The 13,251-nt window shown below is 42.8% G+C and overlaps 1 protein-coding gene across 1 annotated transcript in view; it reads right to left on the bottom strand.

Moving 5' to 3' along the window:
* The window catches only part of HDLBP (high density lipoprotein binding protein), a 38,553-nt gene that overhangs the window by 25,080 nt on the left and 222 nt on the right, over positions 1-13,251 (bottom strand). The window lies entirely within an intron of this gene.

The raw sequence follows: 13,251 nt of genomic DNA, 5'->3' as shown, positions 1-13,251 counted from the left end.
GGTTAGTGAGCAGTGGCTCCTGAGGGCTCTGATCAGCCTGAAAACCACGGCTTAGAGAAGAGAGCGAACACCTGGGGCTCCTGCCCTGTCCCCCGAGTGGAGCGGGACGGCGAGGCCCCAGCCCCAAGTGGCGCCTTGATCCGCCTCCTCCTGCACAGACTGTCAGAGCAGCAGCTACCCGAAGTGAGGCTGCAGGCGGGCCGAAGGGCAAGGTAAGAGCAAGAGTAGGGAAAAGAAAAACAAATAAACAAAACCACAGAAAACCCCCAAAACCACAACACACCCTCTTATCCCCCAGAAATGTAAAAATAAAAAATAAAAAAGAAAGCCCCTCTTCTTACTCCAGTCTCTAATTTGGAAATGGGGAAGAGTGAAGGAGGGGAAAGGCAAGCCAGGAAGTACAATAACCTCCTTTCCTGCATAGATGATGTTTATTACTCTGTGAAATATATATTTTTTTAATTATTTACTCCGCACTCTCAGGGAACCAAGGAAAAAAAACCCTGTCCCATCACTGTAAAAATACACAGAATTTGAACTGATTTTTGCATTAGCTCACTTTCCTACACAGCATTAATCTTTCTCATCATTCATAACTTACACTTAGTGTCTGGTTTTCTCATTCCCACCTTGAGAGAGAGCACTCCCAGATCCTAGCAAACAAAACAAAAGAAGCTGCTCTGTGGAGCTCTGACCACAAAAATTTGAGGTCTTTGGGATAACTGCTTTTAATTACATGCAATAAATTTTAGGGATTTCATGAACTATATTTATGGAAACATGGATGGTATTTAGCCTTTAGTAAAATTATTACTTATTAATAAACAAGAGTAGATTTTTCCATTTCTCTTCTTTTTATCTTATGGCTAGGAGGACATCATCAAAGCACTTGAATTTTTTTGATACAAACAATTTATAACTATAAATAGAGATACACTTGTGGGTGAAATCAGGAAGTCTGCTAAACAGGGGAGAGAAGTTGTCAAGACCTGACTCCATGCTCAGGCACCTCTGTGATCTATCTCCCCAGCCCAGCCTTTCCTCAGAAAGCCTGTCATCTCTGTGAGGATGCAGAATACCACTCCAACCATGGAGTTCTCCAAAGGCAGCCACCACTGCTGCCAGGTCATATCTGCTCCAGGAGCTGGCTCTGGCTGCTCTGACACAAACCTGGGCTGAGGATGCCCACCTGCAGGCTGGTGTCTACCAAAGCATTTGGTGGCTCATGCAAAAGCAGAGCTCCAGTGACCTGGGCACACCTCAGCACCTCCAGACTTTGGGCAGCAGCTGCAGTGCAGGGTTTGTAATCTGGGACTCAGAATATTCCTTAAGGTGCAGGATGCTTTGCAGGTGCTTTTGCTCCTTTGTGTTTATCTCCCCAGTGCAAAGCAGGCAGGCTCCTCTCTTAACTTCCAATTAACTCTAACATGAGTAAGTACCACGATCCCCTGTGCCAGGGAACCAACCACAGAAGCATCACAACCTCCAGCCTATAGCATCCCACCAAGGCACCAACATTGTTCTCCCTCCTCTCCACCTCATTATCTGCTTTAGCAGGGGCCCTCTGTGGGGACATGCCACCTTGTGCCTCTGGGGTAGCAGCATGGCCCTCTCTTGCTTTATTTTGTGCTGCTGCAGCCATGGGTTGCCAGATCATTATGGATTTCTGGCTTCTATCACAGCTTCCTCTCCAGGTCAGCTTAACAGGCAATCTTCCTCTGCCTGTTGCTTTTCCTTTATTTGCAGTTGCAAGTGGTGGGAGGGAAGCCTGCCAGCCCCAGAAGCTACTGGAAGGCCTACAGCACCTCACTCTGTGCCACCCTCAAATAATGATTTCTGCTGAAGGAAACTGTTCTCCTTAGAGGATCTTCCACAGGGAAAGAGGTGTGTGTATGGCGGGGGGAAGAGCTCACTTTTCCTCCCACATTAAGTACATAAGTGTCCTGTGCATGGACAAAAGCACATTTAGGAGGTACCAGGAGGCTTATTTCAACCTTCTGCTCCCACCAGCACATCAACCATCTCTGTTCCATCACCTTTTCTTCAATGAGGCTATGGAGCATGGGCAGAGAGGGGTTTGTACAGATTTCTTCAGGCCTGTTCTGTCTACTTACTTACCCAAAAATGCAATCTCACATTAAAAAATAATTTAAAAATACAATTGTCATGGAGATGTATGTAAAATGGCTCTTCCATAAGCCAGGTGCATGAATTTTTGGTAGCTGAGGGGAACAGAGACAGAAGAAGGTGCCCAACCCCTTGAAAACACTCACCTACCACTCTCTCTCAAGCAACCCTATTTTGGCAGCATTACAACAGGCCCCAATTTCATGATTTGCTAAAACAACTGAAAAAGAAGCCTCCCAAGGACAGCACCAAAGGGTGGCAGAAGGGGTAAAGGACTGGGCAGTGCATAGTTTCCATGCCTTATCAGACTGGCAGCTCATATCACCAGTCTGAGGGAGGACACAAATGGGAGCAGCAAAAACATCAAACAGAGAGAAAACTAACACTGAACTGGTTTGGGGCTTGTTTTTTTTGAACATGCTCACCCATGTGAAGGCAAGGGTGAGGAGTTAAGAAGCTTTCTATGATTACTTCACCCCAGAGTTCTTGGGGAAGTGAAAGGAAACTGCACCTTGAACTACTGGAGCAAAAAGGTTGGTCTTTCCTGGCACATCTACCCTCGGCTGAGCTGGGATTTTGCAAAGCATTTCTTCTAGTCTATTCGTATTTTCTGTTGTTATAAGAGAGTCCTATTTTTCCAGCCAGAAACCAAAAGCCTTATTTGGAAAGCAACCCAAGTATGTTCCAGAGTGTGTGCTGTGATTTTATTTCCTGTTAAATATAACTCCAGATTTCTAAAACTGTACAAATAAGCACCCTTTTTGTACTCTGGGTGCTTATCCCACACATTCAAGTCAGAGAATACCACAAAAGAGCTACCCCCTGAAAGCATCCATTTCAGTACATCCCTTGCCAGTGGCATTAAGGGAAAAGGGCTGGGGGGTATACTTTGCATCACACTAGAAAAAGCAAGCAAAAGAGGATTCAGGATGCAGGATACTTTTATGCCAGAGTACTGAGGTTCTCAGCCAAAGCAGGATACGTGTCCCAGCTCTCCAGCTATCGCTGTGGCTCGCCAGGGGATCTTCCAACAGAACATTTGCATTTCTACAGAAAATCTCTGTTAAACTGAAGTTAGGAGTCAAACTATATAGATATAGTTCTGCTAAGAGAATAAAAAAAAGAAGTGACTGAACATGAGTCCACATTGCTTACGTCTCAGTGACTTTGACACTAGTTTTTACTTACTTGCCATGAAAAAGAAAAGTTCCAGGGATGTGGAAATCAGACACCTATCTTCCCCATTCACACACCAGTGCTGGGAAGAAGTGATTCTGTAGGCTAAATTCTGCCTCTTGGCTGTGCTTAATGCAGCCCCACCATCTTCAGAGGCTCACTGTAAATACCCAATCAGAGAATTATAGGTAGAAAGAAAAAGTCTACCCAAGCCTAGACACTAATCCCCAGCTCCAACCACTCAGTGATATTGTGAAGAAGAGAGGGTGGTGGAAGCAAGGTGAGTGACTATATGTGCTAGTCTCACACAGGATCTGGGTGGTATAAAATACAGGGTCCCAGGTGGGTGCAACACCACCCACCTTTCTCCTGGTAACCTACATTGTTTATTGAGGGCAATGGTCTTGCAGGAACAGAAGAGCTGACTTGATATTCAAGGACTTGATATTCAAGGAAAATGACAGACCAGCACAGGGCTCTGAGGCAAATGTGAGTGTTTAAAAGACTTATTTCCTGGGCACTTTGACAATAAAATTATGCAACCATCAGCTAGCAAAGAATATATACTGCCCTTCCTAGCCTATCACAAGGGGCATGCAGAACAGGTAAGAAGAACAGGAGCAACTTACTGGTGTGGACAGAGTTCTAGTGTGAACAAGGAGCATCAGGCCTTCTGACTGCAGAGTGAGGAAAAGCTGCTGATTTTACACAGGGACACTGAGAAAATGAGATTTAACGGATAAAAAAAAAAAAAAAAAACAAACCAAACAAAATCCTCCACTAAAGAGACTCAAGCTCTGCTCTTAGATTTGCTGCAGACTTGGTGACTTGACCAGCAAAATACTCCTGGTTGCCCTGGCTGTGCACACACAGCATCTTGATTTATTTTATTTTTTTTTTAATGGATGTGTTATTTCATTTCAAGTTGTTCAGAATGCTGTGATCCTTGGATATCAAGTGCTGTGACAAAACAAATGCCTTTTCAGAGGTGAGGAAGAAAAAAAAAAAAAAAAAAAAATCAATGGGCAGTTTAATAAAATCAATTCAAAAACAAAGCAGAAGGAAGCCACAGAGAACCAGTCTGAGTCTGCCTTCCGCTTGCACTGTGAGAGAAATCTGATTTAACATAAACTTGGCTTTCAAGAAGTTGCAAAGGAAGAGAATTTTTAAGGAGTAGAAGCAAATTTCAGGTTCCTGGCCTTGGGGAGTCAATAAACATTTTCACAAAGAATAAATATGAGGGATAAAGTAAAATACAGTATCTCCCAGTTTCACAGTAAAGCAAAACACTGGTTTGACTCAAGAATGGAAAAAGTGATTCAGAAAACAAAGATTCCAAATACATTGCCTGGGAAGTGGGAACAGCACAGAAATCACAGAAATTCAGAATATCTGGCAACATGTGGAGGTCAGAGCCTCTGAGGCCTGCTCAAAGCAGGGTGAGACCAGGGCATTCAGGCTTTTCCTCACGCAGGTCTTGAAAACCTTTCACAAACTTTCTGAGCAGCTTATCCAATACCTCACTATCCTTACAGTGAAAAATGGATTCTTACTTGCAGTGAGAATTTCAAATTTCAATGTTGGCTCTTTATGCTGATCTGAACTTGCTTTTTAGTTTACATTACCATCACACTGTGTGCTTGCCACTCCCAGGTGCTTTCACAGTAGAGCTGCAGCACTGCTTGCCATTCTAAACTGCAGGAGAACAAAAATCTTGCACGATTAGTGAGCTGAGAGGCTCTTCTCAAAGCTTGCTGATACCCCAGTAACCCAAGAAATGAGGATTTTGGAGATACTGCAGGACAAAGCATGCATTATTTTCTTTCTGTTCCTCAAATGGAAACTTTCACTTTGCTGTCCTTTGGCTACTGGGTTGAAGTTCTTTTGTTTACCTTTCAGAGTCTCCTGTTCTCTCTCCATTGGCCACTGAAATGTAAAGTGAACACGTGGCAATTTTTTTACAAAAATGCTGCCAGCAGCTCTCATGCACTATACATCACCTAGCTTAAAAAGAAAAGGGATTTGCAAGTCCCAAACTTACCTTTTTCTACATTTTCTCAGTATATGACAATTAATGTGAAGTAAACTGTGTCCCTCAGTTCAAACCTGTCACCAGACCCACTAGGACCCTCCTCCAGCTACTCTTAAGCTGATGTTTTGCAGGTCAAAATTTAAGTACTTGCTTACAGTAGTTTATAAAGATGACAACAACCACTTCTGTTCACATTGATGAGATAAATATATATAGAAAATGAAGGGCAAAAAAAACCCAAAAAACCAGTGGCAAACTAAACAACACCTCCCCAGTGCCACTTTTCAGGGGAGGAGCAAAAAAATTGCAACTTAAGCAAAAATGTAAACAGACATTTGGTTTTGTCCATTTTGTTTGGGTTATAGTTCTTTTTAATCTTGCTTAACTACTTTGATTTGACATATTATATTAAAAAAACCTCAGCAAAGTCATTCAAGGCTCCTTGAAAGATTTTAGATTCCTCAGTTCATAATGTTTATTGGCTAACGAAGACTCACGAGAATGCCAGAGCTCCATTTTTATAAACTTCTATGAGCTCTGGTATGTTTTGCTCTGAATTCCAGTTTCCCAAGTCACATGGCTTCACAAGACCCTCTAATGCTGTACATTTTATTTGTCTTTATTTCTATATTTCAGTTGCAATAAGCAGCTTGAAAACTGAGAAAAGTCAGCGTTACTGCAACAAACAAAACACTTGAAAGAATAAAAGCCTGAAACTTGCAGGGAGGCAAGTGCTTTGTTTGGAGCAGGACAGAACTATTTAAAAGTGAAAAAAACCCACCTTCAGTTTGGCAACAGTTCCTCTGAAAAAGCATTAAAGTAAATATCTGACTCCAACTGCCACTTTGGAAAAGCAATGCCCGGACCCTCACTATTTAAGCACTGCCTTCCCTTTGTCCTATTCATAGCACATGCAACAGGGGCTCAGCATATCCACAGACAAGCACTAATTCCTAATCTCTACTAGGCCAAGCAAAAGGCTCTTCATGTGTTAGACAGAATTACATTACGGTGATCTAAACTGACAGTGAAAAACCCAGACAGTCTTCCCTTCCAAATTTGCAAGGCCACTCTAAGCCTGCTATGAAAGGAGAGAAAGAGAGATAGGGAGAACTCAGAGTAAAACTATTCCCCCTAATTGTTACAAATAATATTATTTCATGCTTAAAACCCCTTTTCATAACTGAATCATTCCCAGTTCTACCCTGCTCATCTTTGGGCTGAACTGGAACAGGACATGAACCATTCTGGGTACAATCTTTTTGTTTTGATACCTCATGCTGCTCAGTCCTCCTCCACCCATTTGGTTATTGTCTTTTGGATTAATAGAATGGTGTCCTGAGCAAGATGAGTCTTCAAATAAAATAGAGGGGTAATGTTTCCTAAATTTGCAAGAACTTCTAATCTTCTGTAAATACTCAATGCTTGCTCTTGTTTTACCCACAATTATGCTGCAAGCAACAGCAATCTACTCAGGATTTTAATTTCATATAACTATTTATAAGAGCAAGAGTAAAAATTTGCCTTTAAACTTCTTCAATGCTACATAACCAGCCTTACTTTTAAGCAACAGTCATATACCTACAACTTGCTATTCCCCAGACATTCCAAGGGTCCTTATAAGACCAAACACCTAAATCCCAGTACAGTGCACCAAATGCTGAAGTATTCACTTTGAAAACAAAGGCATATGCACTAGCAGGTCAACCATAATATATTCCCATTCCCACTCTCAGCCTGCCTGCTCTGGGAGTTGTTCTTTTCAGCTTTCCTTTCAACTGCTCCAGCACAGGTTTACATTCAGCTTTATCACTGGCACAGAGATAACAGCAAACTTGCTTTCTCCTGAGCAATGGAAACAGCTGGGGCTGGTGCACAAACAACAGAACCCTGCCCTCCTCTTTCAAAAAGGCAGAAGTCAGGGGATGCACCTCACCTCCAATGCCCACTGGAGACACAAAAATGCCCCCCAATTTCTGGGGCAAGCAGTAATAAGTCCACTGCAATCACTCCTGGCTTTCTGCCCCACTCTGGCTTTCCCTGGCTTTGCCTTTGTCCCTGCCAGTGGGGATATCTCAACTCTGTCCCTTACTCTCTTCCTTTTTCCTAATGCAACCTATGTACCCATTCCATGCCCAAGGTCCCTGTTCCAGCCACACAGCCTGCCCTAGGCTTTGTTTGTCACTCATCTTTGGCAAATATCCAGCTTATTTTGTGAAATATCCAGTTCAATTCCCAGTGCCAGAAATACAGGGATAGACAAAAACAAGAGACTACAAAAAACAGCAGAAGAGAACTAGCAAATGATGCTACAGCAGGTGGTGCCACCTGAATCAAGCACTGGCCATCAAAGCAGTCAGTGTTCCTCTAAAAAATAAAAAGCCTCTGCAGAGTTTTCATCAACTTGCTGTAAAACATTTGAAATACCAGTCAACCAAAATTAACATGGGTGGGGAAAAGGGACAGGGGAGTGATGCCCATGCTGTGTGCCAATACCTGGAACCAAGCCTGAAATTTGAATGATGCAAGATTATTCCAGTTATCCAATCCCTGATGAAAAATATGCCAGAAGTTACCTTTGTCACAGTCAGCTACACCTGCCTTGGGGTATTTACTGGGAGATATGATACCAGTAACCTCCCTTTAAAACCAGAATCCTGACATGGACTTGGGGCCAGACAGCACTTTATGGACTTGTGGAGAGATCTCAACAAGCAACTATCAATTCAATAACACAGAGAAAAGGCTGGTTCCTGCCTCCTCCAAACAGGATTGTAATAGTCAAAACACAACAGGGTTCCAAGTCTTTCCTCCTTAAAGTCCAGTTATTTGCTGGGATGTTGCTGAATTCATAGCTATAGCACAAAAGTACCAATTACCATGATATGGACTGCCAGAAACTCTCCTTCACAGGTATTTCTCATGCAGGTAAAAGATGTGACATACACACAAGTTATAGACTTGTACCAGAATCACACTGACATACATTTATAAGAAAGTTCCTTATAAAATTCTGTTTCTTGGTTTTGCTTTGTTTCCTTGTTTTTATGTTTGAGTTTGTTTTGTTGTTGGGGTATTTTTTTCAGGGGGGAGGGATGGGTGTGTCTCTTTTCTTCCATTAATGCTAAATAAATCTATCTGTTCCATCCCTAAACTTCTCCCAGGTCATTCTCTCATCACTGAAAAATCATCAGTAATACAGCAAAACTGTTGCTGGAAAAGAGTTCCAGACACTGTGCTGTGGAGTACAAGAGAATCTGGTACTACTTCCATTCTGCAGCAACAAGTAAATAAATTTTATTTTGCAATTAAATTAAATAACATCATTTAAGGGAGACCACATAAATATGACAGTGCTATTCAATCCTCAAAACTTTTCCTGTGAGTCACCATTTCTTTGTGTCTTGCAGCTACTGAACCAATCCCTTCCCTTCTTCTAGGGCTGTTTTTCCACTGAAGTTAAACTCATTACGACTTCCTCTCGATGAGCTTTTTGTGGTCCATCTTTTCTTTCAGGTTTCTCCCTGTTGGTTTTTTTTTTCCTTGCTGCTTTGCAAGTGCCTCTTTTGTGCCTCTAGTTGGACATAACTCCTTGCTCCAACCCCTGTTCCTGACAAAGGAGTGACATGCTTCCCTTGCTGCCTCAGCAACACAACCAGCTCCCACAGGCCAGGCAGCTGTGGCCAAGGTCAGCTCTGCACCCACAGCAGTGCTTATGTGTACTTTAGTTATCTGCATGCTAATATATCTAGCAATAATTTGCAAAATATTAATAGTTATCTTTGAGGCTTGAAAGATTTACCAGATGCAAGATTCAACAACTTGTTGTGAGAGATAAGTCTACCAGCAGGACCAAAGAAAATTATCTATATTATATGGCAGCTGCCAGAAATTATTCCTATACTTCTGCAAGACTGCTGGGAAAATATCAATGTTTGCTTGTATAGGTAGCAACACCAAAGATCACCCAAATGAAGGAAAAATTAACTATTTCAACTTTAACACACCTTTTTTATGAAACAAACTCAGAACAAAAATCACAGCCTGATTATTTTTCTTAGTTGCAATTAAAGCCTTAAACACATAAATCCTCTAGCAACTCAGTTTTTCCTCTTGCTTCAGCTGGAATTTTTCCTTCTCACTTATTGATACATCTTTTTCCAAGCTGACTTTCTGATTTTTTTCCACTGAAGTCACACTGTGAGAGCTAAGGGCCAACGTGAGTTCACAGAAGGAAGATGTGGAAAAAGATCACTAGGGTTTATTAGGCATTCAGGACTCATCCATTTAAGATGGGAATGCAAATCATAAGATTTTAATAGACTGTTTATATCCTAAAAATCTGCTTTCTTTTAAAGCTAAAGGACAGATGAACACAAATATAAACACAAAACTCTCAGGCGTAATTCCACATCCAGGATAAGCTAGTAACCCAAAACTGTTCTTCTGAACCCAGGAATTTTTCTGAAATGGAAAGAGCTCTTGAAACAAGCTCTAGATTCTTGACACAATACTAGAATCTTGACTTGCATGAACACCTGGAGGCCAGAGACCAGCTCCAGGTGTCCTGAGTCATCTGCAATCCCTTCCCCAAAAGGCTCTACTGACCAGGGCCCTCCCTCCCATTCCAAATGCAATCTCACAGGCCACAATCAACACCACAGACTCTGCAAAAATAGCCTCTAGACAAAAGGCCTAGAAAAAACAATAAGAAAAATAAAAACATGAGCAAAGCATAACAAACTACACAACAGAATTCTGCTTTCAAAGTCAGGGTAATTAGGAAGAGGAACAGAGGACTAATCCTGCAGCTGGATTTTATTTTCCTATCTCTTCTTTATCTGTTTTCATATTTTAATACAATAACACCTACTTAATTCTTGCACAGACACATGCTGCAGAAGTTCTACAGGCTCTGGGCCTCTCAGTGATGTGCTCCTGGACAAGTCAGACTTGTTACCTCCTGGATGAACACACCTTTCTCAGTCTGCTATAAAAACCCTGTTGCAACTTCTTCAGTGGTGCACAGAATCCCAGAATCAGTCTGGTTTGGGTTGGAAGGGACCTTAACCACCATCCAATTCCACCCCCTGTCATGGCTGGGAACCTTCCACTAGGCCAGGTTGCTCCAAGTCCTGTCCCCAGGGATGGGGAAGCCACCACTACTCTGTGTATCTTTGTCAAGACTGTAACAACATTCCCATAAGGGTTCAAAACACCCATGGGAACACTTGGCAGTCTCATTATTTCACTCTGAGGTTTATTTTATAACCTCTGCACAATACAAGCCTGAGGATTTCCTTCTGTGGAATTCTTGAATAAAAACCAAAGTTGAATCATTGTTGAATGAACTTTTTTCAAAGAGAAACATTTTCACATAAATATGATAGTGCCCAGAAACCCACCATTCAAATTGTCAAAAGCCTTCCAGCTATGGTAAGTGACCCATTCATTCATAAGGAGAGGTTTAGAATGAAATTGAGGAGCAGCACAGGCCATCATTCCTGGAAGTGTGTGAGATGTATGGATGAGCCTGGGGAATGGGTTAGTGGTTAACACAGGCTGCTGGGTGAATGCTTGCACTTGATCATGTTGGAGGTCTTCTCCATCCTAAATGATCCTGTGTTCCTAACCACACATCTGCATTCAGTTTGAATATTCTGGACTGGTCCCAGTGTCACTGCTGACTACTCTTACCAGTAGTGATTGGATGAATTACCCAAACTTTCACAGCAGCACAATCATAAGTACATTTGTACCAGCTTAACAAGCTTCTATATACAAAGAGAATACTATGCTTTGGAAAAGGCAGTAGCACCCAAAATACTGTAACCAGTGAAACATCTCAATTTTTTTCAAAATGGTGCAAACACAGTTTGCCTTGTCTGGTATGGCTCCCACTCAGATAACAGCTATGGAAAGTCCAAGGTTACAAAGCCCTCTTCTAACAGACCATACTATCTTCAGAGGCAGCTTAATGTTACATGGAAAAAAAAAAAAAAACCGAAAAAAACCCAGCTACCTGATTAACTGCCCTTAACCTACCAAAATCAAGTTAATATTGTTACCATTAGGCTGTACAACAACCAACACCAACATCATGATCCAATTTGAATTCAAAGGGAAACTTCCCTCATCCCAGTCTAGATAAGTGAGACTAATAAAAAAGTAGGAACCATAATAACCTTCAAAATCATAGGAAAATATACCCTATTGGGCAAAATTCGGGGAGAGGCAAAAAAGAAGCCAACAGAAAAAAATCAGCTTAACTTGCAACAAGACAGGAGTGTATCACACTGCCAGCTATGGACACACCAGAATGCTCCATGTTTGTTCTAAGTGGATCAATCTTTCTGCTTCTTACAGAAGCTGCTTGGAAAACTGTCCTTTGGAATGATCTGGAATTATTTGCAGCAGTAGCAAGCTCAGGCTGGCTGCTGACACTGTCTCTGCCACTCTGCAGTCACCACCAGTTCCTGTTACTTTCCTATCTAGTGAGAGCCCATCCTGTGCATGCCATTCTGATCCCTGTAAAACTATACTGTGGACCTTTATGAAAAAGATTGTGTGGTTTTGTTGTGGATGGCTTTGCTTACAAATTGAGCCATGCTTTATATATAAAATCCATGTACAAACAGAAAGACTGGATTTTTTTTAACAGCTTGAATCTAAACAGGCAAAGGGTTAGAGACACAGAGCTTTAACAGACACACAGCTACACATTAGGTAGCTTTTCCAGATTCACCTCTGATATATGCTCCTTTACCACAGCGAGGGATGCCCAACCCACATATGAAACAATAGACAAAATGCCATTTCCAAGTCAGGTTTGGGGAAAGAAAAACCCAAACCCACAAACCATACTATGATCTGTTGTCTTCTAACTGAAGACAGATGTTGGAATAGAATCAGTAGGAAAAATGGAGACTAAACCAACAAGCAGATTTTTCACTCACCTTACAGAAAACATGTGATAAAGCAATGCAGCACATATGAGTGTGCAGATTTTCTCTGTCATTACACAACAGGATAAGACAAAGAATTACTCTTTCCAACACCTTGGGACTGAATGGCACTGATCTTAATTTCACAGGCACAGAACTGAGATTGTTTCAAATTCTGAACTTAAGGAATTCAAGACCCTTGCCTCATCTTACAAGTTAACTGATCTCTATATTACCAGTATTCCCAGCACCATCTCCTCTACTGCTTCTTGTCTTTCAGCAGAAGAAATTACTCTTGCCAGTTAGAAAATTTCCTTTAATTTTTGGGGAAAGCCATCATGGGAAGTAGCTACTTAGCATGTGCCATTTCAGCTATAGCTCAAGAATCATCCGTATCCCAGTGCTTAACCCTCTTTAGGATCGCTGGATCATCCTGGTCTATAAATAACGCGAAAAGAAAGGCACACTGCAGGCACAGAGAGCAGGCCAGCAGAGGCTGAATTTCCCCTGGCACCATGCACGGAGGCGGCTGGCGCTACCTGCAGTGCCACAGGTGAGCCCAAAACCCTCCCCCGCCGCAGCGCAGCCTCAGCTTTGGGGACCAGGAGGAATAAATACAAGGAATAAATACAGTTTGAGAGTCTAAAGCAGGCCGAGCGCGGGGGTACAGGGCAGGACTCAGCCCAGCCCAAAGAGGGGGAAGGCGATGTCTTCCTCAGCCGCATCCCCTCAGCGGCGGCGCGGCCGCAGCCCCAGGGGAACGAAGCGGGACATGACTCATGGCTTTTGTCCGCTGCCCGGGGCGGCGGAGCGGGGCCCCGGCTCGGTGCGGGGTGCGCCGGCGGCACGTGGGCCGCGCTGCGCCAATGGCAGCGGCCGCGACCATAGAGCGGGGCCGGGCGCTCGCCGCACATCCCGCCTGCTGCCCCGCTCGCCGCTGCCGCCATCTTGCTGCAGGCGACGGAAGGCGCC

The sequence above is a fragment of the Erithacus rubecula genome, assembly GCF_903797595.1.
Source record: "Erithacus rubecula genome assembly, chromosome: 11".
Lineage (NCBI taxonomy): Eukaryota > Metazoa > Chordata > Aves > Passeriformes > Muscicapidae > Erithacus > Erithacus rubecula.
This window is presented reverse-complemented; position numbering and strand designations above follow the sequence as displayed.